The following is a 23,856-nucleotide window of genomic DNA, read 5'->3' as shown; positions in this document are numbered from 1 at the left end:
GACTTGTTTCTTCTAGTGATGGTCATCTGTCCTGCTGGTAGCCCTTCAACTTGCTCATGAAATTTCAGAAATTTCTTGGGATCCTGTTGTGCATGTATTTGTTCTTTGCCATTGCGAGGTCATGTTTATTTTAATTTTGTCTCTCTCTCTCTCTTCTCTCCTCTCTCTCTCTGCCAGCCAGACCATTGTGAAGATTAGATGTCCGGAAAGCTACTGAAGAATGATACACTTTCTTAACCATCTTCACTACCTTCTGTATTCTAGCAAGATTTCACTCTGAGAGAGACATAGAGTTAACAGTCACTGATTGTGCTGCTTCTTACCCCTTTACAAGGAAGTAGCCTAAATAGCCAAGTTGCAAGGTACTACTGCTTCTTTTAAGGACCATGCGTTTCATAGGTGGCACTTGGAAAGAGAGATAATGACCACCTGTCTCCTTCATCCTGGACACATGAGAAAGTGTGTAGGTGAGTAGTAGCTCTTCCAAGCCATATATTCCACATTGGCACCATTGTTTGAACAACTTTATCTGATACTTCAAAACATTGTGCTTTCTGTCCTGCTTGCCTATAAGGTGACAGTCAACTCAAGAAAATAGCTGCTCCTCAGTAATAAAGATAAGAAGAACAACTTGGAAGGTCAGGAATATATTTTCTTCCCCTAGGATATTATAAGCCATTTAACATATATTTGTGGAGCATCTACTACATATATGTGAAACTTAGCACAGGGGAGTTAGGGATGAGTAAGACTCATCTCATCCTCAAGTAGCTTTTTTAACCCTGGCTGGTGTAGCTCAGTGGATTGAGCACCAGCCTGTAAACTAAAGAGTTGCCGGTTCGATTCCCAGTCAGGGCACATGCCTGGGTTGTGGGCCAGGTCCCCAGGTGTGGACGTGGGAGAGGAAATCACACATTGATGTTTCCCTTTTCTCTCCATGTCTTCCTCCCTTCCCCTCTCTAAAAATAAATAAATAAAATCTTTTTAAAAAGGAGCTTAGTTTAGCAGAATGAAAGTTATTGAGAACATTCTTCTTAGTCACCTTCTAGACTTCAGAGACACATTGTAAGCTTTTCCTTGGCTGCCCACAAATGTTGTATTACTGCATCTATAAATCATTCAAACAGTAGAATCAAGAGGGGTTGTGTGTAAACAAGGTTGACCCTTTCATGATGATACCTGTGGCAACACGGAGCTACAACTAACAATATATTTGCTGGTATCACCAGCTCAGATGCCAGTGCCTCATGGGAATATATTTCCCTACAGATGCCAGCTTCAGCAGTAAGCCTATTAAGCCTAATATTCTGATAATATATACATGGGGTATCAACTCTAGAATAGCATCTCACTCTTGAACTTGTTTCACATCTAATAGAAGGTTATAAGCATATTTGCATAAAGCTACACGCCATTTTCTTGAAATTTATATGTGTCTGAATGAACTGTGAAATGTATTCTCTGATGATTTCAGGTTACATACTATTGCCAGTTTTTCTTGCATTGACTTTTCGTTGATTTTGTTCCCCTATCCAGTGTCAGGGACTCAATGTCCCAGTCATACAGTAGCCAAATTTTTTAAGACATTCTTAATCTTAAAGGTTGTCTTCTATTATACTTCTATACCATCAGTGTTCAGAAGTTCTATTTTTTTTCAATATCCTTGGTACCTCTTCTGGATTGTATCTGGCTCTAAGAAGCAGCACAAAAATCTCATTTACCAGATCTTATCAGATAATTTGGGGTTTGGAAAATACAGTCAGCACATTACTAAAAGTAATGTCCAGGAAATGGGAAAATGCCCAAAGCTAGGGAGTGGGGATAATGATAAGGGCCTTTGCAAAACTTTGTTAAGCCATACTTTGCCCCTGGACCATGATTTAATGTTTTGACTTGTAGGTGGGAACATGTTTTAAATCACTTCAGAATAGAAAATGACCATCAGTTATTAGTTAATGGTTTAGCATTTTAAGTGTTCCTAAAAGATCATTCATTGGTTTATTTTGGAGTGATATAGAAGAGAATGGGCAAAATGTTCAAAGCCAGTCTCACTTGTTTTTCTTGTTTCGGTCAACTTTGTAAACTGTGTGTGACTTTTTAGTTAATTGGACCATGAGGGAACTGAAGGACAGAAAAGTCTCTCAAGGTGAAATTTAGTACATTTCAAGTCATTAGGAAATTAATGTTTATTCGGAATTGTGTTCTTTTCAGGTTATGGTCTTATTTTTTTCCATAGAAGATCAACAAGAAGAAATAGTCATAACTAATCTGCAAATGTTACATAGGATTCATCTGGAAACGTTCTGCTACTTAATGAAAAGTCTAGATAAAGTAGTTCTTAATATTAACTGTTCATCTGTGTTTTTCTTTTTTGAAACTGTGTGTGCTCGTATGCATGCACACACAATTCAACCACTGTTCCTTAGACTGAGTCTTTTCCACTATTATGATGTAAGTTCTCTAAGGTCCATGGAAGATTGTGAGTGTCAGTGTATATAGAAGACTAGAACGGTGCTACACCTCAGATTAGCACAATTATTGAAAGGAACTATCAACCATTGAGATCCAAATCCCTTGTTGTCCTGACTGTAGTACTGAACTGTAAGTGGGTAACACGTGTTTTAGAGGAAGGGTTGCCTCTGCTCATTCAACTCTACTGGAATTTCCCTTTCCCAAGGCTTAGGGTTCTTGGACATTCTGCCTCAACAACAAAGGATAAAAGCCATGATGTGATGGATAAGCTGCACAAGTAAGAAATACAGATGTGGACTGCAGGCCTTCAAAAAATAACCGAGCTTGCTGAAGATCAGTGCCAGAAGTTGGAAAGTTGGAAATGTTGGAGATGTTAAGAGGTGAGTTCTTTGGTGGTTATTTTTATTTAGGAGTGTGAGTATCTGTATGTGTGTTTGTGTGTGCGTCTGTGTGAGAGAGAGTAAATTCAGTGAGAAGATTAGCATAACCTGTATAATATAAAAAGCTAGGCTACTTTTATAAGAAAGTTAAGCTTTCAGAAAAGTTGAGCTATCAAGGCAGTTGTGAAAATCTGAAGTACACAGCTAGTAAGATTATCTTCTTAGCTTAAAAAATGTGTAGGCTTTTCCCTGGCTGGTGTAGCTCAGTGGATTGAGCACAGGCTGGGAACCAAAGTGTCCCAGGTTTGATTCCCAGCCAGGGTACATTCCTGGGTTGCAGGCCATAACCCCCAGCAACCGCACATTAATGTTTCTCTCTCTCTCTCTCTCTCTCTCTCTCTCTCTCTCTCTCTCTCTCTCCCCCCTCTGCTTCCCTCCCTAAAAATAAAATAAATAAAATATTTAAAAAAATATTAAAAAAAATGTGTAGGCTTTCTAGCTGTGGTACATTTATACAATGGAATACTATTCAGCTGTAAAAAAAGAAGGAAACCTTTCCCTTTGGGACGGCATGGATAAACGTGGAGACATTATGCTAAGCGAAATAAGCCAGTCAGAGAGAGACAAATACCATGTGACTTCACTTATTTGTGGAATCTAACAAAATGAACAAAATAAACTGACAAACAAAATAGAAACACACTCACAGATAGAAAACAGACTGATCGCTGTCAGAGGGGAAGGCGGTTGGAGGGATGGGTGAAAAAGGTGAAGGAATTAAGGAAAAAAAAACCTCATAGACACAGACAAGTCTGGCAATTACCAGAGGGAAAGGAGGATGGGGGAGGTAGGAGAAGGTAAAGGGGAATAAATGGTGATGGAAAGAGACCTGGTTTGGGTGGTGAACACACCATACAATATATAGATGGTATATTATAGAATTGTACACTTGAAACCTATATGATTTTTATTAACCAATGTCAAACCAATAAATTTTATATATTTTTAAAAATATTATTGACTCATTCTTTTTTTTTTAAAGATTTTATTTATTTATTTTTAGAGAGGGAAGGGAGGGAGATAGAGACAGAGAGAGAAACACCAATGTGCGGTTGCTGGGGGTCATGGCCTGCAACCCAGGCATGTGCCCTGACTAGGAATCGAACCTGAGATGCTTTGGTTCACAGCCCTCGCTCAATCCACTGAGCTACACCAGCCAGGGCAAATTTAATAAAGAAAATTAAGAAGTATATATAGGCTTTTGTAACAGGAAACCAGCCTAGAAGGGAGTGAGAGAAAAGGAACTAATACCTTTTGAGGTTTACTAATCATGTTCCAAATGCTTCACATTTGTTATTGTCTTTAATCCTCATAACAATTCTATGAGGTACGCACTATCATCATTTCTAGTTTACACAGAGAAAACAGTCTTGAATGAGTTCACTTGCCTAAGGTCATGTAACTATTCAGTTCAGGGTTGTGTTTTAGATCCAGGTCTCTCATACATCTAATGCTATACTTAGAAAGGACTAAATATCTAAGAGAAAACTATGACTATATCATTTTATGGTTTCCTTATGAAGAATTGTACCTGTACTTCATTTTAGTTTTCCTAGGGAAGTTTTTCACATAGTATATTCAGAAAATGCTTCAGCAACCCCAATATATGCAACTGAAGAAAAATCAGCCCTAGAGAAAGAAGAAAACATTCTCAAGCAGTGAAATAGCTGTGGTGCTGACTTTTTTCCTTCTTCTTCTTCATTTTTCCATGTATTATGGGAATGAAAACCAAGTTTTCCAGAGCATTTATACCCTTTGTAAGTGTAGAAATGAAGGCTTCTGTTTTTGCTATATGTTTAATTAATGCAGCTAAGGCAGCAATGTGAAGTTCTTTCTGATTCATTCTAGACTCTTGTCACGTACTTTTGGACTCTTGATCAGCCTAAGGAATTTACACCTCTTTTACGTTTCGAGTTTAGAATCATTTAGGTAGTTTCAAAGTTGGAAATATTAGTCTATTTTTATTAAGTCACAGCCTTAGAACTTATTCTGCATGACATTTTATTAACTTTTGATTACATCTTCCCTAATATTTTTCAGAATTCATTAAGTATGGCAAAATCACATGCCACTGTGTTATAGTGGCAAGATCCCTTTATTTGAACTAGAGAATCTGAATTGAAACGTTAGCTGTGCTTCTTATTTAATACATAAATGTTGATACCTAATCTCTCTAATCCTCAGTTTTTCATCTGTAACATGGGGATAATAATCCCTGCCTCATATAGTTGCTGTGAGAATAACTTCAATAATAAATATGAATGTACTTTGTAGACAATAAAATCCTATCGCCATGTAAGGGAAAAGGGAATCACATGAACACCAAGGTCTGAGTATTTCTGATGAGTCACTTTTCCTGACTCTGCTACCTATTGCCCCAGGAGCCATCCGGTCATTTGCAAGATCCTGGCAGGAAGGTAAAAATGCGTGGAAGAGCTGCCTCGTACATTTTTCTCTCCATGTAAATTGTTCTCTCCTCAAGGAGAAGCCTGCTTAACAAGGCATATCAACATTTTGGTTCAGGGCAATCAAGGGGAAGTTGGGGAAAGACGGTAGTTTCATAACAAAACCCAAAAGGACCATTGAGATGACACATTATGGTAGAGCGGGAAAGGCACTGAGCAGGAACAAAGGAAGCTGAAGCGTCAATCCCGATTCCCGGACTAATTGCATAATCTAAGGCAAGTCCCTCTTTCCTCTCAGCCTCAGGGTTTCCTTCCATACACTCATGTGGGATAGACTAGATTACCTTCAAGGTCTATTTTAGCATTGATCATCTGTGATCCTATTTCAAATTACAATAAAAATACTCAAATTGTATATAGATTTTAGGGTGACATTTTATACCCAAAAGGAAAAAGAAAAAAAATTACACAAAAAAAATGTGTTCTCATTGTGTTGTCATAAACATTCACTTACATGAATAGCTTTACTGGGGTGTAATTAACATAATTCTTTACTTTTTCAAAGTATTTTAAGATCGAGCATCTCATTTCAGTCTCAAAATAACAGCATTTCATCATTTATCTTACATAATAAGTTAAGAAACTGAGGTTGAAAGGTTTGCACAGTCACATAGTTAGTACATGAGAGAGTCAAAAATCCAACTCTAGTCTGTCTGTCTGTAAGCACAGTGTTTTTCCACTACACCAGGCTGCCTAGGTGATATTATCCAGGCTTAGAATAAGTGGAATTCATCTGCAAAATGAATTTGAAAGAAAATGTACTGTTTTTCCATATGTTAAATGTAAAGAATTAGGGCAGCCCTGGCTGGTGTGGCTCAGTGGGTTGAGTGCCAGCCTGTGATCCTAAAGGTCGCAGGTTCAATTCCTGGTCAGGGCACAAGCCTGGGTTGTGGGCTGGGTCCCTGGGAGACAACAGATCCAAGTATCTCTCTCATATCGATGTTTGTCTCCCTCTCTTTCTCCCTCCCTTTTTCTCTTTATCTAAAACATAAATAAAATCTTGAAAAAATAAAAGCATTATAAAATGTGACATAAAAAACAAGAATGGGACAGTATTATACGAGTGGATTGCATCCATGGCTTTTAGCAAAGCAGCTGTAGAGTGTAGGGGGAAGGGCTTACTTGCTTGCTTCAGAAAAGCTGCAGAAACCTGTCTTGACTGGAAGTGGTCATGGGCTGCAGCACTGCAGCGAGAGAGTGCCTTGTCTGTGTGTGTGCTCTAGCTTGAGGCTGGCAGGAGAATGGCATGAGAGCACATGCCCTGTAGCTGAGGGGGGGTTTCACAAGCAGCTGCACTCACAGATGTTAGGCAGGGAGCAGGATAATGCTACAACCCATCACACTCACTGGCCCATCAGGAAGTAGGGCAGTGTTACAGCAGCCCGCATCTCTGGCTTTAGCAAAGCAGTGGGATAATGCCGTAACTGCTAGCACCTGCTTGCATTAGCATGTTAGGTAGAAACTGCAGTAGTGGTGTCTGCATGGAGCATTTGGGGTTTTTTTCAATTTTTATTTTTTATTTTAGAGAGAGGGGAAGGGAGGGAGAAAGAGGCAGGGAAACATCGATGTGAGAGAGAAACCCTGATTGGCTGCCTTGTGTACATGCCTCGAGTGGGGACTGAACCTGCAACCCAGGCATACACCCTGGAATCAAACCAGTGACCTTTCAGTTTGCAGGACGATGCCCAAACAGCCGGGCCACACCTGCTGGGGGCTCCAGGGAATTTCAATTGTCTCCCATCCCTCCAGCTAATGATTTTTAGTCTAATAAATGAATCTATTTCCCATATAGCTTGGGCACTTTTCAAACTGCCGGCTCTCCAGGCCAGTGAGACCACACCCAAGCTTTTTAAGAAAGGAGTCTCAGTTTTTGTTTTTTGTTTTTGTTTTTTTTTTTTTATAGCACATGGTGTCCTTTAAACGTCATCCCCACTGATTTTCTAAGGCAGATGTTTTAGGGGCTTGTTTCTCCAGTGCAGCTCACAGGGCTCAGGATTCTAGATGTGAGGTACCAAGCCCTCACTCCTCCAGGAGAAGCCCGTGTGGTGAGATCCCTCTCTATTGTGTGTTGGCGCGCTTGGGGGTGGGATTTTTCCAACAAGATTGTGTCTCTGCCTCTCTAACCTGTCTCAGAGTAATCCCTTTATCTTTTATTGAGGAGAGCAGTTTATCTAGTTTCAGATCATTTTCAAAGGGAAATTATATATAGCTGTAAATTTGGTGTGTGCACGGGAAGAGGTGAATTCAGAATCTCCCTTCCCTGCCACCTTAGGCTCCACTCTCTCCCAAACAGCCTATTTTATTTTTAATCCTCCTAGTAACTGAGGGTGTCCCAAAGGGGAGCATCTCAGCAGGCATCTATATGCAGGCTGATTGCAAGCCAGACCTTGAGGCATTTGCCTTTAACAAATGCAAGTACATATAGTCCTGTGGGGCTGAAAGTGTAAGCCCCACTGGCTACCAGAGCCAGGCAATCTGGAGGTATCCCCTGGGCAGCAGTCACAAAAATCAGGGCTCCAGATGAGGTAGGAGCTCCTTTCTGGGAGAGATCAATGAGCTGTAGTAATGCAGAAGGTGAGTGCAAAGGCACCATCCCCCAGCCTACGTTCCTTGAGAGCACCACTGTGGCCTCTAGATGTGCACCAGTCCCGAAGCCTGCCCCTAAGGCTGGTGCTGTGAGGTGCAGCAGAGATAGTACTCCAAGATGGCACCTGCCCTCCAAGGTTTCAGGAAAGGTTTAAAAGGTAAGCCCTTATATATGTATATATAATTATAAACTTGCCCCTTAGCCTGCAGCTATGGTATAAGTTAATAGGCCTCTTTCACAGAAAGAGTAATCTCCTGGATGTGTTGCCTCTTGTGTCCTGGGGGTGGTAGCTGTTTAAGAACTTTTTCTATTGGTTACAGTCCCGTGGGACCCACAATTATCAGTGCTGCTAGCCGCCAGGGCCAGGTGATATAGTGGTGTCTCCTTAAAGCAGTCACAAAAATCAGGGCACCAAAGTTATAAGCCCTCTTTTCTGAAAGATACCAGCAAGTTAAAGTGAGGCGGAGGGAGAACAGAAAGGTTGCATCTACTGGCCTCTGTTCCCTGAGAGCACGTCTGTAGGGCCCTGTAAGTGTGCTACACCAGAAGCCTGGCCCCCCTCAGGCTAAAGATTCTGACAAGCAAGCAAGTCTGTTTCACAGAGAGGCTGGGGGTGTGTTTCAGTCTGTTGTCTTGTGTAGTGCCTTGGGGGTGGTGGCCTGCCAAGAACTGTCTCTCTGCTTGTTACTTCCCAAGGGACCCAGGAATGCCAGCCTCCCTGGCCTTCAGAGCCAGCTGACCAAGGGGTGTCCCTTGGGTGGCAGCCACAAAATCTTGGTCAGCAGACATGTGTAGAAGCTTTCGGCTGAGAGATTCTGGTGCTTTGCAGCACAGCAGAGGGGGCGAGAAGATGGCACCCACTGGCTGGAGCAAGGCAGAGGGAGAGTGCAAAGTTAGCAACTTCTTTAAAAAGTAAAGAAAAACAACAAAAAGAAATGACAAAAGACATTTCCTGGTGGCTTTAATAAGGCAGAGGGAGAGCAGTACGATGGTGCCCACTCATCTCTGTCCCCAGAGAGCATCCCAGTAGGCTGGTGCTCCTCAGACCAATGCTTTAAAATTAGCAAGTGAGCCTCTTTCACATAAAGTCTGGGCACTTTTCAAAGGGTAGCTCACCCACTGGGCCCTGGGGTAGGTGAGACTGAGTGTGAGCCCTTTAAGAGCTGTTTCTCAGCTTGTCACAGCCCCGCAGGTCTTGTGGGCATGAGCCTCATTGGTTTTTAAAGTTAAGTGTTTTCGGGGCTCAACTTTCAGGTGGTATAGTCTTAAAAGTTAGGGAGCCCTATGCGGGTATGAACCCTCCACTCGGAAGACACTCTGACTTTTGAATTCCCTCTTGATTGCGGGTTGCCGTGCCAAGGGTTGATTTTATGGAGAGATTGTGTCTCAGCCCTTCCTCCCCACTTTAGTGTGTATTTTTGTCATTTGCTCAATGAGTAGGGGTTGTCCCGCTAATTTTTATGTTTTTTTTTTCCAGAGGAAGTTGTTCCATACATTGCTGTAGACTCAGCATGTCTGTGGGAGGGGGTGAGATCCGGATATTCTTATATCTCCATCTTGAAAAGACTTCAGCGGTAGTCTTTTGGCCCTGATGGTCCAGATTTTCCATCCCCCCTTCCAATGTTTTCGAACTATGCCTTTCACTTTTCCCCTGAGTTCCAAGTTAGGTGAAACAGGTAGGAGCACCTTGCATCAGTCTTTCACGCAGCTCCCAGACAGGTTAGAACCGACTAACATGATAACTTGCAAATGAGGTTTTGCCCACTCCCTCTGCCACCAGAAACCGGGGTCATGCATGGGGAGTAGGGACTGCCATCTTCAAAATCACAGCTGAACTGGGAGGGGGTGGAGCGAAGGTCCATAAAAGTACTATAAAACATTCTTATAATTTTAAATTGGCTTTCCCTTGATTCTACATTTGCTTGGTTGCTCTCGATGTTTCACTGTGTTCCAGAGTTCTGACAAAGTTGGCTCTGACACTTTTTACTTGTTTTTTTTTAAGATTTTATTTATTTTTAGAGAGGGAAGGGAGGGAGATAGAGAGAGAGAGAGAAACATCAATGTGCGGTTGCTGGGGGTTATGGCCTGCAACCCAGGCATGTACCCTGGCTGGGAATCGAACCTGCGACACTTTGGTTCGCAGCCCGCGCTCAATCCACTGAGCTACTCCAGTCAAGGTTTACTTGTTTTTTGATTTGTCTGTGGAAGGATAGGAATTTGGAGCTGCCTGCTCCAGCATTTTACTGATGTGACGCCATATGTAAACCGCATAATAAAGTTCATTTCTAAATTACTGCCATGAAAGCCGTAGTTGGATTCCCTGGCCAGTCATCAGTTGCATTCCTCTCCCACCACCACTGAAACCTATCAATCCACCTGAATTGATTCCCTCACTCAGAAAAATCATTGTATCCGGTATATTTCTGTACTCTACATTCCTGGTATAGTGCCTGTAAAAAGCAAGTGCTCCATAAATGCATCTTGAATACATGAATGGTACCATGAACATCTAACCAATGATAACACCAAAACATGTGCCATGCTGGGAACACACAATTGTATTAGCAATCAAAATTTATAAACACACATTTACCCTTTCCAGGGCACTTTCATATTTATTGTTTCATTAGTGTTTCATAACGATTCTGTGAGGTAAGAATGACAGGAGTCGTTAGCCTATAATAACCCCGATAAATCAGACAAATTAAATGATGTTCCAAGTCATCCAACTGTAAGGGGAAATGGTAAGAATTTTACCTTAGGTCTGCTGTACATAACACTTCTGCTCCTTTCCTTTTTCCCATTTTCTTTCTTTTGAGACACACTATGGAATAAAACAATACTCCTTCTTAGTTGCCTGTCCCGAATGAAGCAAGCATTCTGTTCTGGAGGTTTGGAAGAATACCAGCTGCCAACAATTGCAAGAAAGAGACAGGGAGTGTAACAGTTTCTGCTCCTAAGCACCCCATTCACTTAGCCCTCTCAGAACAACTGAATGTGTGTGTACATGTGAATGGTGGGGCCTGAAATCTTGCAGGGATAAATGAGCTTTATCTTCATTCCAGAGAACCAACCAGTCAGTGTCAGTGTTTGAGGAACTTATCTTAAGAGCAGGGCGAGACTGTGAGAATGATGTGGAGATCAGCCCAGGCTCTGGGGATGTACAGGAATGGGCGAGGGAAGACAGCTACACGGACCACAGGTCTTTCCTCTGTCTTTGTCTCTGATTGCCTCTTCTATCCCCGCTAGCCCTTCTGTGTTGCCACTGAAGAATTAGAGTGTAGGGCAGGAAGGAGCGGTGTAGGAGGAGGCAAGGGTGGTTCCGTGCAACAATGAATGAAACCTACAGAGTGAGGGAGGAAAGAAAGCATATTCTAAGTTACAGCACACAGAGGCATTTACGGGAGTTCTTGTAGTTTCTGTAAGTGAAAGAAACTGCTAATGGTAATAATGTTCGGATGACTGTCTTACAGGAAGCTCTACAGAGGAGTATGGCCTGCAGAGACCCAGGAGAGCTGTCTATGTATCCAGCTTCTCAGCCTGAGATTTTTTTTCCCCTGTAAAGAGAGCAAAATGTCTAGAAAAATGGAGTCAGATAGACCTAAGTTAAAATCTTGCTCCACTACCAGTTAACTACCTGTGTGATATCAATACTTTAATTCAATTTTCTGAATCTTAATTTAGTCATCCTTTAAGAAATTATGATTATATATGTCTCAGGTTATTACTGTATTGCATGGAAAAACTTGCTTTTTAAATGTTAGATGCTGTCACCATCTTTGGATTGCCTAAACTCCAGTTAGATAATTTTCATTTATCCTTCATCATTTGGAATTGATAGAGCGGTTTTCAAAAGTGAACTTAAATATTAGTGTTTAAAAGTTGAGCCTCAATGGAAATATTTCTAAAATATAAAAAAATATGTTGTGCAAATCTATACCTGCTTAAACAGTAAAGAGAATTAAACCTCTTCTTGATTACCAGAGGTCATTATTAATGAGCATGCATTATCTCACATCATTATCGTATAAGACACAGTGACTAGGAGACTGGTAGTCATGGGAAACGGGCAGGAGTGAAACACATAAGGTTCTTCACACATACACTCAATAGCCCCAGAAATATATGTCCATTTCTTTCTTTTTTTATTTTTAATTAAATGTATTCAGGTGACATTGGTTAATAAGATGATATAGGTTTCAAGTGTACATTTCTATTATCCATCACTTGTATATTGCGGTGTGTGCCCACCACCCAAAGTCAAATCTCCTTCTGTTTCCATATATTTGATCCCTTTATCATTTACTATCTCTCACCTGCTTACCCTCTGGTACCCACCCTACTGTTGTCGGTGTCTATGAATTCTTGTTTGTTTGTTTGTCCCATTTGTTCATTTGCTGCTTTCTGATTTATATCCCTCATATGAGTGAAATCATGGTTCTTAACTTTTTCTATCTGACTTATTTCACTTCGCATGATACTCTCAAGGTCCACCCATGTTGTCACAAATGGCAGTATTTAAACTTTTCTTACGGCTGAGTAGTATTCCTTTGTATATATGAACTACATCTTCTTTGTCCAATCCACTATGGAAGGACACTTTGATTGTTTCCATGTCTTGGCCACCCTGAATAATGTTGCAATGAACATAGGGGTGCATATATCTTTGGGAATAAAGGTTGTCACATTTTTCAGGTAGATACCCAGAAGAGGGGTTGCTCTATTCGTAATTTTTTGAGGAGCCTCTGTTCTGTTTTCCATAGTGGCTGTACCAGTTTACGTTCCCACCAGCAATAAATGAGGGTTCCCTTTTCTCCACAACCTCTCCAACACTTGATATTACTTGTCTTGTTGATAACAGCCATTCTAACTGGTGTGAGGTGGCATCTCGTTGTAGTTTTGATTTGCATTTCCCTGATAGCTAGTGTCATTGAGCATCTTTTCATCTATCTGTTGGCCATTTGTATGTCTTAATTTCTTATTTCTCATTTTTTATTGAATTTATTGGGATGGCATTGGTTAATAAAACTGTACAGGTTTAAAATGTAGAACTCAATAAAACATCATATGTATACTGTATTATATGTTCATTGCACAAAGCAAAGTCTCTTTCCATCCCCGTTTATCCCCCCTTTGTACACTTCCACCTCCCCTACCCTTTTTCCTTATGACAGCTGTCCATCTGTTCTATGTATTTATGTCTCTGTATTTTATTTGTTAAATTATTTTGTTCATTAGACTCCACATATAAGTGGAATCATGTGGTATTTTTCTTTCTCTGACTCACTTATTTCACTTTGCATAATAATTTCCAGTTCCATCCATGCTGCCACAAAAGATAAGACTTTCTTCTTTTTTATGGCTGAGTATTATTCCACTATGTAAATGTTCTACTGCTTTTTTATCCATTCTCTACTGATGAGCAAGCAGTTAGGCTGTTTCCAGCACTTGGCTATTGTAAATAATGCTGCAATATACATAGGGGTGCTTATATTATTTTGAATTAGTGTTTTAGGAATCTTAGGATATATTCCCAGAGGTGGAATCCCTGGATCATAAGGCAGTTCCATTTTTAGTTTTTTGAGGAAACTCCATACTGTTTTCCACAGTGGCTGCACCAGTCTGCATTCCCACCAACAGTGCACTAGGGTTCCCCTTTCTTCACATCTTCACCAGCACTTGTTTGTTGATTTATTGATGGTAGCCAATCTGACAGGCCTGAGTATTTTCTTTCCCTGCATTCTCAGCCTACCAGATGTTGCCTCTCGCTGCTATTGGTATTCCTGCCTCTGACTACTCCCTTTGTAATTGTCAGCTGCTAATCTACACTTGAAAACCATAGAACTAAACATGTTAAAATGATGTTTATGCAGTGGATCTTCTATTGTGGTTCTTGGACCAACATCACTGAGACATGTGTTAGAAATACAAAGTTGAGCTGCTGGTAGCCACAGGTAGGTGTGGGTGGTAGTGACAAGAGTACGTAGGGTGGCTGGCGGCTTGTGGTGCTGGGTGCATTACTTTCCATGCAGCTGTGGTGCCCCGGGGTGGCTCTTGCATGAATGGAAGGCAGGAACATATGGCAGGCCATCTGGTGGGAGGCTTGTGGGTCCCACAGCAGCTAGAGTGGGGGGCAGGTGGGTGCCACACTCGCCTGTCAGCAGCAATGCTATGTGGAGTGGCAGCAGCACATCCACCAGCCTGGTGGTGGGCATGTTTGTCATATATGTGGTACACATCTGCTGAGTCAGGTATGACATGGTGTACACACACCCCATGCACTAGTGACAGGAAATACATTCAGCCCTACCTGGCACAGAGGCCCAAGCTGCAGTGTGTATGCCACCACATGGCCCAACCTTGGTGCTTAGAACAATGTGGATCTTGTCTTGAACATGAAAGACTTTGATGTGCAGTCCAAATTTGAAAGGACAGCTGATGTTTCTCTACCAAAGAAAACAATAAGTAACAGGATGCTGTATGAGTATGTCTTCCTCCATCATGCTGGCATTCTGCCATGGCTCGATGGCAAGCAGGTGTGCCTGGTGTGTCCTCTGACCACCTACGTGGTTCCCACACTGGAAGAGGTCAATCTGCTTACTAGGGAATCTGCTGAGCAGAAGATCGAAGCTGAGAAGAAGCCGATGATTGCCCTGGACGAGCCCAGTTTCTCACTGAAGACCGAGACTGACACTGAACGTGATGGTGAATGCTTCGTCTTTGACAGGTCCCTGCCTGCTAATGTGCAGCCATACATGAAGGTGATCCAAATTGGGAAGACCATGCACTACCCCTCCATCCTGTTCATCAATGAGCTCAGCAATCGGGTGAAAGACCTCATGGTCATCAACCACTCCACCACTGAGCCACCCCTCGCTGGGTCTTACAGCAAGACCTCACTGGAGAGGCTCCACTTCTGGATCCACATGCAAGACACCATGCACTCCCTGCAGCAGTTCGGGTTTTCAGAGAAAGATGCTGATGAAGTGAAAGGAAGTTTTGTCGGTACCAACTTGTATTTCTTAATGTTGACCTTCTTTGCACCTGTGTTTCACTTTCTGTTTGATTTCCTGCCATTTAAAAACAACATCAATTTCTGGAAGAAAAAGAAGAGCATGATTGGGATGTTCACCGAAGCAGTGCTCTGGCACTGCGTCGGCACTGTGGTCATCTTTCTGTTCCTGCTGGATGAGCAGACAGGCCTGCTGGTGCTGGTGCCGGCAGGTGTCGCAGCTGTCATCAAGCTGTGGAAGTGAAAAAGGCTCTGAAAATGACAGCTGTTTGCGGATGTCTCCGGCACAAGTTTCAGTTTGGCGCCTACAGTGGATCTAAGAGGAAAACCAAGGAGTTCAATACTCAGGCCATGAAGTACCTGCCCTACCTGCCCTACCTGCCCTACCATCTGTGCATCAGGGCATCGTCTACTCACTGCTCAACATCAAGTGTAAGAGTTGGTATTGCTGGTTAATCAACAGCTTCATCAATGGGGTGTATGCCTTTGGCTTTCTCTTCATGCTGCCCCAGCTCTTTGTGAACTACAAGATGAAGTCAAGGGAAGGCCTGGAAGGCCTTCAGGTACAAGACCTTCAACACCTTCCTCGATGACATCTTTGCCTTCATCATCACCATACATACCTCCCATCTCCTCACCTGTTTCAGGGACGATGTGGTATTTCTTGTCTACCTGAACCAGTGAGGGCCCTACCCTGTGAACAGAAGCAGACTGAACAAATCTAGGGATTCCTGCAAGGAGAGACCCCAGCAGAAACCCCACACACATTGAGATCTGGCCTGAGCCACCCACGGACCACTACGCAGCACCTCTTGGATGATCAGCTGACTGAGCATTTTTCATGAGTTCCTGGACATTACACCTTCTACATTGCCAAAAACCCTGAACATTTCTCATATATCTCCCAAGTCCCTTCCTGTAGTGTTTGAGAGGAGCTGGCTTCACTTACGGTGCCCCCAGACTAAAGACATCTGTCTTGGTCACTAAGATGTTGGGCTCTTGTGGTTACCCTTGGCCATTGGTGGCTCTCACCACAGGAGCATCTAATATGAGCAGTGGCTGTGCCATCACCCCAGTGTCCCCCACCTGGCAGACTCTGGAGGCAGGGAGGTGGGTTTCCATGCCCATTTGTCTGTAAGTGCTCCTTATGTGAATTTTAAATGCTTCTCAATCCATGCTGTATAGACACTGGGATCAAAGGGCTTTTTTTTTTCCTTTTTATTTAAAACTGGTTATTTTTAAAGCTTAATGTATATATGTTTCTATTTTAAAATAAATTTCTCTGGTTGCAAAAAAAGAAATGCAAAATCTCAGGCCCTGCTTCAGACTTACTGAATTGGAGAACTCTGGGGTAAATCCCAGCAATCTGTGTTTCAGCAGGCCCTCCAAGTAACTCTGATATATGGTCGAGTTTGCAATGTACTGCCCCGCTACACTTGATAATGCGTACCCCCGGATCCCACTCTGAGAGATGTGATTTAGTAGGTCTGAGGTAGAGCCCAGTACCCTTGTTTTTTTACTAGCCTTATCATTTAAACCAATCCCCCAGATTCTAATGAAAGTAGTCACAAGTGACACTTGAAGAAACATTTCCCATGCCTAGACTAATGTTTATCACACTTAACTGGTATTTGGTTAAAATGCATATTCAGATTTAATACGTCTGACACTCAGCATTGAAATGAGCTCCCAGGTGATACCTATGCTACTGGTAAGTGAACCATCCTTTGAGTAGTAAGGCACTTACAGGGGTGTCCGACCTTTTGGTGTCTCTGGGCCACACTGGAAGAAGTGTTGTCTTGGGCCACACATGAAATACATTGTGACATGTCATCACAAAAATAAATCTCATAATGTTTTAAGTATATTTATGATTTTGTGTTGGGCTGGGTTCATAGCCATCTGGAGCTACATGTGGCCCGTGGGCCGCAGGTTGGACACCCCTGCCAGGAGACTATAGAAGGGTCTATGAAGATAATGTAGAACCTCTGTGTGTTTTTATTTTACTTTGTTTTTGAGTGCTTTTAACCCAGAATTTTTTCAATAAGTAAAAGCAGTATCAGTCTTCCTTGGTTTTGGCAAAACATGCAGTTTTCTCCAAAATCAAATAGTTTCAAGGGTGTTTATTCATACTTTTAAAAATCATGTTTTCATTTTTACATTAGTAAATTTGACATACAATATTATGTGATGTAAAAAAGTGGGAGGATTAAAAAGTACAAATTAGTTGTTACAAAATAGTCATGGGGATATAAAGTATCACATGGGCAATATAGTCAATAATATTCTAACACGTATGTATGGTGTCAGATGGGTATGAGATTTATCAGGGTGATCGCTTACTAAGTGATATACTGTCTAATCAGTCAGGTGTACACCTGAAACTAATATTTATACTTTTTAAATTAAAAAAGAGAGTTGTTTTAATCACAATATGTGTTATTTGGCTTTAAGTACAAGATGGAAGAACTCTTCCTATGAGTAAAGTTAAATGAGCTTTAATTTCTATACCAAGTGTCATCCTTTCAGGCTTCTCGGGAGCCTTTTACTGCCTCCTGGGTTTCCAGTATACCCGCAGTAGGGAAGGGGTGACAAAGCTTCCCTGTCATAAGGACCAAAATTCTGTAACAGATTTCATCATTCTTTCCGGAGCTAAAAACAGATGCTGCCTTGTCTCTAGTCTAAAATCAAGTGTCAGTATTTATCTCCTCCATGACGGGTATTGACGAGCCAAGCCTTTTCCCACAGGTGAAGTGATTTGTTCCTCCTAAAAGAGTATCCTGAACATTTCACCCTTTCAAGAGATGATGGGGCGCCAAGGCAGGCCTTGGTGCCGGTGCCTGGCTTTGGCAACCGCTGGACCTCTCCTTACAGAAGGGAAATACTTCAATAGGGAGCCAGTCATGAAGACTCCTCACACTTCACCCTGTGGGTGGCTTTACACATCCCTATTACATAGGGAGCTTGTGTTGGTTTGTCCCCGCAGGCAGGAAAAACCAATCAATGGTAAATAATGTCAATCTAGAAAACTTTTTATTTCTCTTATTTCCAGTTGGATACATTATTCTAGCACATGAGTTCTAAAATGAACCCAGCACTCCCAAAGTACTTCAGCATGGCAACTGGGCTTTCAAAGTGGGGTCTTTGGCTGTTGTTACAGAATGGGCTTAAAATTACTTAATTTTGTGGAAGACACAACCTTAGGGTTATTTTAGGTAAGCTACAATGTCACACGCTTGTTATGGCCCTCTCCCTTTCACCTTTTTTATTTCTTCTTTTCATGCTTAGACTAGTATAGTGAAGCTGGTATCAGACAGACCTGAGGTTCAGACTTAAGCATCTTCTCTTTACTAGGTGTATGGCGTTGGACAAATGACAACCTCTCTAAACCTTTGTTTACTCAACTGTAAAATTAAGACATCACCTATATTGCAGGGTTATTATGAACATTGAAGATAATATAGGTAAAGCATCTAGCAGTGATGTCTGTCACATAGAGAATGCTCAATAATTAGAAGCTGTCGGTATTAATGATAACACTATTACCTGCCCTCTTCATGTCTCAAAGCTGTTAGGAGAATAAACCCTGATAGGTGTAAGCTCTTTGCAAATTGTAAATTACTATACTCAGGATAGTACTATACCTTATTATTACCTAAGTATTATTTTCTATTCATCTATAACACATACTGTCCATTCCAGATGGGTCTGCTCACTGTACTATTTAATACTTTTTTATGCTATCTTTATACTGTTTCCCCATTTGATTCATGTTTTTTGCCCATCTCTGTGTCTCTCAAATGTGTTCAGGTATCAGAGCACCTGAGGTCATGATTCTTTCTGTGGACTATCACAAAGTAACTGTACTAAACATAAAATAAATAAGTATGATTGTGCTAAATGTATTACTCTCATTGTATATTTTAATTTAGAGAAGCTGTAGCAAGTATCAAAGAATTAAAGAAATGTGTAGAAGGGAAATGTCAAATTGAGAAAATGTTATCTTAATTGCTTCAAAAATTGAGAAGCAATTACTATTATTTCATTTAAATTATGGGGCACCCTGGCCCATTGTACAGTATCTCAGTGCTCAGAGAGGATTTTGACATACACTGGGCTTTTCATCCAAAGGGTATACATCCCTCAAAGCCAAACTCTAGTCATACCTTCTTTAGGAAGACTTCCTTAACCATTGTAATCCTCTTACTGCTCTGTCTTTTCTGAACTTTTTCTTACATAGCATCAATACCATGAAATAGACTGAATTGTTCTCTGAGAACTTCATGGTTACCACCATATTTTGCAGTGTATAATGTGCACCCACATTTTTCTGCGCATTATACATGGGATTATTATACCCATGGCCTATAATCATTATACCCATGTATAATGCACAGCCTTATTTTTCCCCCTCAAAAATTTGGGCAAAAAATGCTTATTATACATGGCAAAATACAGTAATTTCCTCACTGTAATTGTAAAAGAAAAGGAAAACGAAGAACATCTACTGAGTGATCACTGTGTTCTAGTCAATGTGCTGGCTCTGGTTCCTTCATATACATGGTCTCATTTTTTTTCTCATAAGAGCACTTCGATGTAAGTTATATTATTGCCATTTACAGGTGAGGAGCCTAAAGCTACAGGTCACAGAACTAGCAAGTGGCAGAGTAAAAATTTGAACCAAGGTCTATATGTGATTCAGAATACATCAATTCTGGAGTTAGGGCAAGGGAAGAATCCATGTATATGTGATTGTGTGGATTATTTTTCACCAAAGCATTTGTAGTTGTTCTTTTTTTAATTTACAAATTGGGTATTACCATTTGATTGCATACCAAAGTATGATAAGAGTAAGAAATATATTGAACTGATTAGGTTCAAGCTGCTTTCTTCCTTCATGGTGTATTTACACAGTTTTTTGTTGTCTGATATTTCAAAGAAAATACACTGAGTCCCAAGATGTTTTTACTGACTATGGTTTATTTTAATGTTTTGGTTCTCCAGGAAGATAAAGAGCTTGGGGACCATGAGGTAGCTCCAGTAGGGATCATCAAGAAGCCCAGAGTATTATTTCTGAAATGACACCATCTCTCACTGCTGCAACTACCTGACTTGACTCTACTTTTGTATAACAAAGGAGACATAAAAAAGTCTGGACTATCAATCAGGGGGAAGATGAAAAGAAATAAGAGGCAAACTTCAGGTCAGAAGTCACAGGGTCTGAGGTGAGAATATGGTGTTAAGTTTCTTAGTTTATTTTATGTCTCTGCATTAATGTTGACATCACTATTAGAATGTGCAATTCTTTGCCTCAAGGTTAAGGGTTTGTGTTCCAACTGGGGAAACTCATTTGAAGCCTGGTGTGATGGAAAGAACAGGAGGTTTAAGTCAGATAACCATGTAAATCATTCTACCTCTATATTGGATGTTTGAGTTGAATTTCTCATCTATAATGTGAAAATATTAGTATACTACTCAGACCATCTTCTAGGGTCTTAGGAATATTACATAAGATACTATAGATAAAAATAGCCATGTAAGTTATTTTCCCCCTATGTTGTAGATTTGAATTATAGTTTCCTCACCTGTGAAGTGAAAATAATAGTATACTTCCCATGCTCCCTTCCAGGGTTGCTGTGAAGATGACATGAGACAATATAGATAAAAATGTTCTATAAACACTGAAGCATGCACAGTCTGTTCATTGCTGTCTGACAGGCATTATATTCAACTACAAAGGCCACAAGCCTGAGCATCTAGACACCAGAGTTCTAATATACCTCTGCCCCTAACTAGATAACTTTGAGATTTAAGCCTGCTTTCAAGTTTTCTGCAATTCTTTTGGCATTTTTTACTATTAAAAGGAGGACAGCTCTTAACCTTCACACACAAAATGAAATCAATTGTAGGTCCAAATTATTAGCTGTAAGAGTTACCTTCTGTTGCATGAAAAATATAAGTTTCATTATAAGGCAAGTTCATTGGGTGTAATTTGTTGTCAGGGTGTCAAAGAATGGATGGTGCAGGAGTTCTGCTGGACATTTCAGCATGGGTTCAAGATATCTAAGAAATCAGCCACTTTACTAAATGTAAGCAAGATTGAATGTACAGGGGATCAACTTCCAAGATAACAGCACGAGGAGCTCTGCTGACGTTTCCAGTGAAACTGGTGAAAACTTTTTAAAAGCAACCATTTAAAGCCTCTGGAAATGGTCCTAAGAACAAGCAGAACATCAAGAAACATGTATTTAAAAAACCTATGAAAATGTATTAAGAAAAGTGAGAGTCTGTGGTATTGGAACCAAGCTGTTCTCTCCCTTTCCCCTCCTGATACTGAGCAAAGGTCCAGTGCCCCGTGCATATGGGAGCCAATACTATGTCACCGGCTTTTGAGAAAAGGAAAAGTTTTTATTACTAAGTAAACTGACAAAAAGATAGCCCTGGCTGGTGTGGCTCAGTGGATTGAGTGCCAGCCTATGAACCAAATGGCTGCCCGTTCGATTCCCAGTCAGGGCACATGCCTGGGTTGTGGGCTGGACCCCAGTGGGCGTCATACAAGAGGCAACCACACATGGATGTTTATTTCCCTCTCTCCCTCCCTTCCCCTCTGTCCAAAATAAATACATAAAATCTTTTTAAAAAAGGACAGGAGGCAAGAGTCAAATCTGTCTCCCCAATCCAGAGTTTAGAGCAAGTTTTAAGGACTTTGGTGGAACAGGCTGATATGCAGAAGTGTTGGCAGGACAATTTTGATTGGAGATATTTGGAACATGGCTATTTATGTCAAGATATGGTGGAGGGACTTCAGTACCAGAGTTTCCCGTACAACTGACCCTTTGCATCTGAAAAGGTTCTAGTGTTAAAGTTCTGATAATGTACCAGTCCTTCTGTTCCATGGAGAGAGGGGTGAAACTTTGTTTCCAGTTGCAACTGGAAGTCAAAATTCTCTCCTTTGGGCATGCTTCACCTTCATGATTTGCATTTTTGGACTGCTGTCTCTCAAAAGCAACTCAATATCTTGTTAGAAGCAAGATAGGACCAGTTTGAGCTTCTTCTGTGTTGACACTGTCAGCTCAGTGAGACAGAAACTACTCAAAACTGCAACAGGCAAGATCCTTCTCCTTCATTTCCCAGCTAGAGTGCTTTCTTCCTTGGAAGAGCAGTATCTCAGTGTTTCTCATACTGCCCTAGCTACCTGTTGTTGATGCTAAGTTGTAGGCAAGTGAAGTAGATAGGAGGGGGGCTCCTGAAGAGGTGGAGACTAACCCCACTAAAGAAACAGGAGCTTCACTTTGGACATGGTGCAACGAGAATACTCAGGCTCCTATAGTCCTTCCCCCAGCTCATGAGGCAGTGACACCACTCCAGAAGAGGCAAGCCAAGAGGACGTCAAACTACTTCCCTCGCCCCGCAAGAACTCAGCTACTAGAGTGATAATGTCATTCAGAGAAAAGTTTCCCATTGCCCCTACCACTAACTCGAGAGCCCTGGCACAGAGATTTTGCCATAAAACATATGGTTCCTAATGTTTTCCTAAATTTGCTGCAAAGTGAGAAGTTTAAACCTCAGGGTGCTCTCAAGAAGAGTGGAGGTTAGGAAAGAGAATTGGGAGGATATTTGTAGATCTAATGAAAATACAGCTGAGACTGTAGGCCAGGACCACACAGAAGGGAACTAGGGGTTAGACAGCTTAGAAGAGGCCTGCTATGGTGAGAACAGATATCAAGCACTGACCTCAGAAACCATTTCATCAAAGGAGATAAGCCGAGGAAGAGTCTTATAACCAAGGATTTGCAGAAAAAGCCACAGCAACACTGCACCTGCTCAGCAGCTTATATGCTCTGGTTGGGGTTGAGCCTCAGAGCCAGCCAGCCTGAGAGTCCATCCCATGCATGAATAGGCCAACAGCAATCAAGACTCAATTACAACAGGAGGGCCCACATAACCTACACAAGGGGCATTTCTAGAGCATCCAGCTCAGGAGATCCAGGAGATTGCATCACTGGGTCTCAAAGGACACTTACAAATAAGGACACCCCACAAAGACTGGGAGTCATAACAGATCTATCTAATACATAGGAGAAATACAAAGAGACAGACAAAATGAGGAGACAAAGAAATGTGCCCCAAATGAAAGAACGGGAGAAATCTCCAGAAAAAAGCTAAATGAAATAAAAGCCAGCAATCTGACAGATACGGAGTTCAAAGACATGGTTATAAGGATGCTCAAGGAATTTAGTGAGAACTACAACAGCGTGTAAAAGAACACAGAAACCATGAAAAAGAACCAGTCACAAAGGAAGAATACCATATCTGACATCAAGAATAAACTGGGAGAAACAAAAGAATAAACTGGAAAGAATAAAAAGTAGGTTAGATGAAACAGAGGATCAAATCAGCAACTTGGAAGCTTAAGTAGAAAAAAAAATGCCCAATCAGAGCAGCAAAAAGAAAAAGGAATTAAAGGGAATGAGGGTAATTTAAGGAACTTTGGGACAACATGAAGTGTAACATCTGTATCATAGGGGTACCAGAAAGAAAAGAGAGAGAGCAAAGGATGAAGAACTTACAGTCATACCTCAGTACTTATCGACTTCAGAACTCATCAAACTCTGTACTTGTTGCATTTTGATGAGAACAAAAAATGTTTCAAGACTCGGTGTTTGTTTGGGACTTGTTGCACTTGCTAGAACTTGTATGATTCACAACACTGCCTTGCAAGAGAAAATGCTTCATCATTTGGTACTTTTCAGTTTTGGCACTCATCATGAGTTCCGAAATGAATTGACCACTGTATTTGAAGATATAATGACTGAAAACTTCCCTAACATGGTAAAGGAAAAAGATATGCAAGTCCAGGAAGCACAGAGAGTCCCAAAC

General features: G+C 41.3%; 1 protein-coding gene and 1 pseudogene across 2 annotated transcripts in view; both read left to right on the top strand.

Moving 5' to 3' along the window:
* The window catches only part of ZC3H12B (zinc finger CCCH-type containing 12B), a 93,730-nt gene that overhangs the window by 32,621 nt on the left and 37,253 nt on the right, over positions 1 to 23,856 (top strand). The window contains exons 2-4 of one of the 2 annotated variants that reach the window (XM_028522573.2): positions 178 to 467; positions 2,678 to 2,852; positions 19,981 to 20,201. The gene's annotated coding sequence lies outside the window, so the exon portion shown is untranslated. The remainder of the gene's footprint in view (positions 1 to 177; positions 468 to 2,677; positions 2,853 to 19,980; positions 20,202 to 23,856) is intronic. The other variant, XM_036017121.1, reaches the window with a different exon arrangement.
* Positions 14,136 to 16,201, top strand: LOC114504726 (annotated as a pseudogene).

The sequence above is a fragment of the Phyllostomus discolor genome, chromosome X (assembly GCF_004126475.2).
Source record: "Phyllostomus discolor isolate MPI-MPIP mPhyDis1 chromosome X, mPhyDis1.pri.v3, whole genome shotgun sequence".
Classification (NCBI taxonomy): domain Eukaryota; kingdom Metazoa; phylum Chordata; class Mammalia; order Chiroptera; family Phyllostomidae; genus Phyllostomus; species Phyllostomus discolor.
The sequence above is the reverse complement of the archived record's forward strand: the minus strand, read 5'-3'. Positions and strand labels throughout refer to the sequence as shown.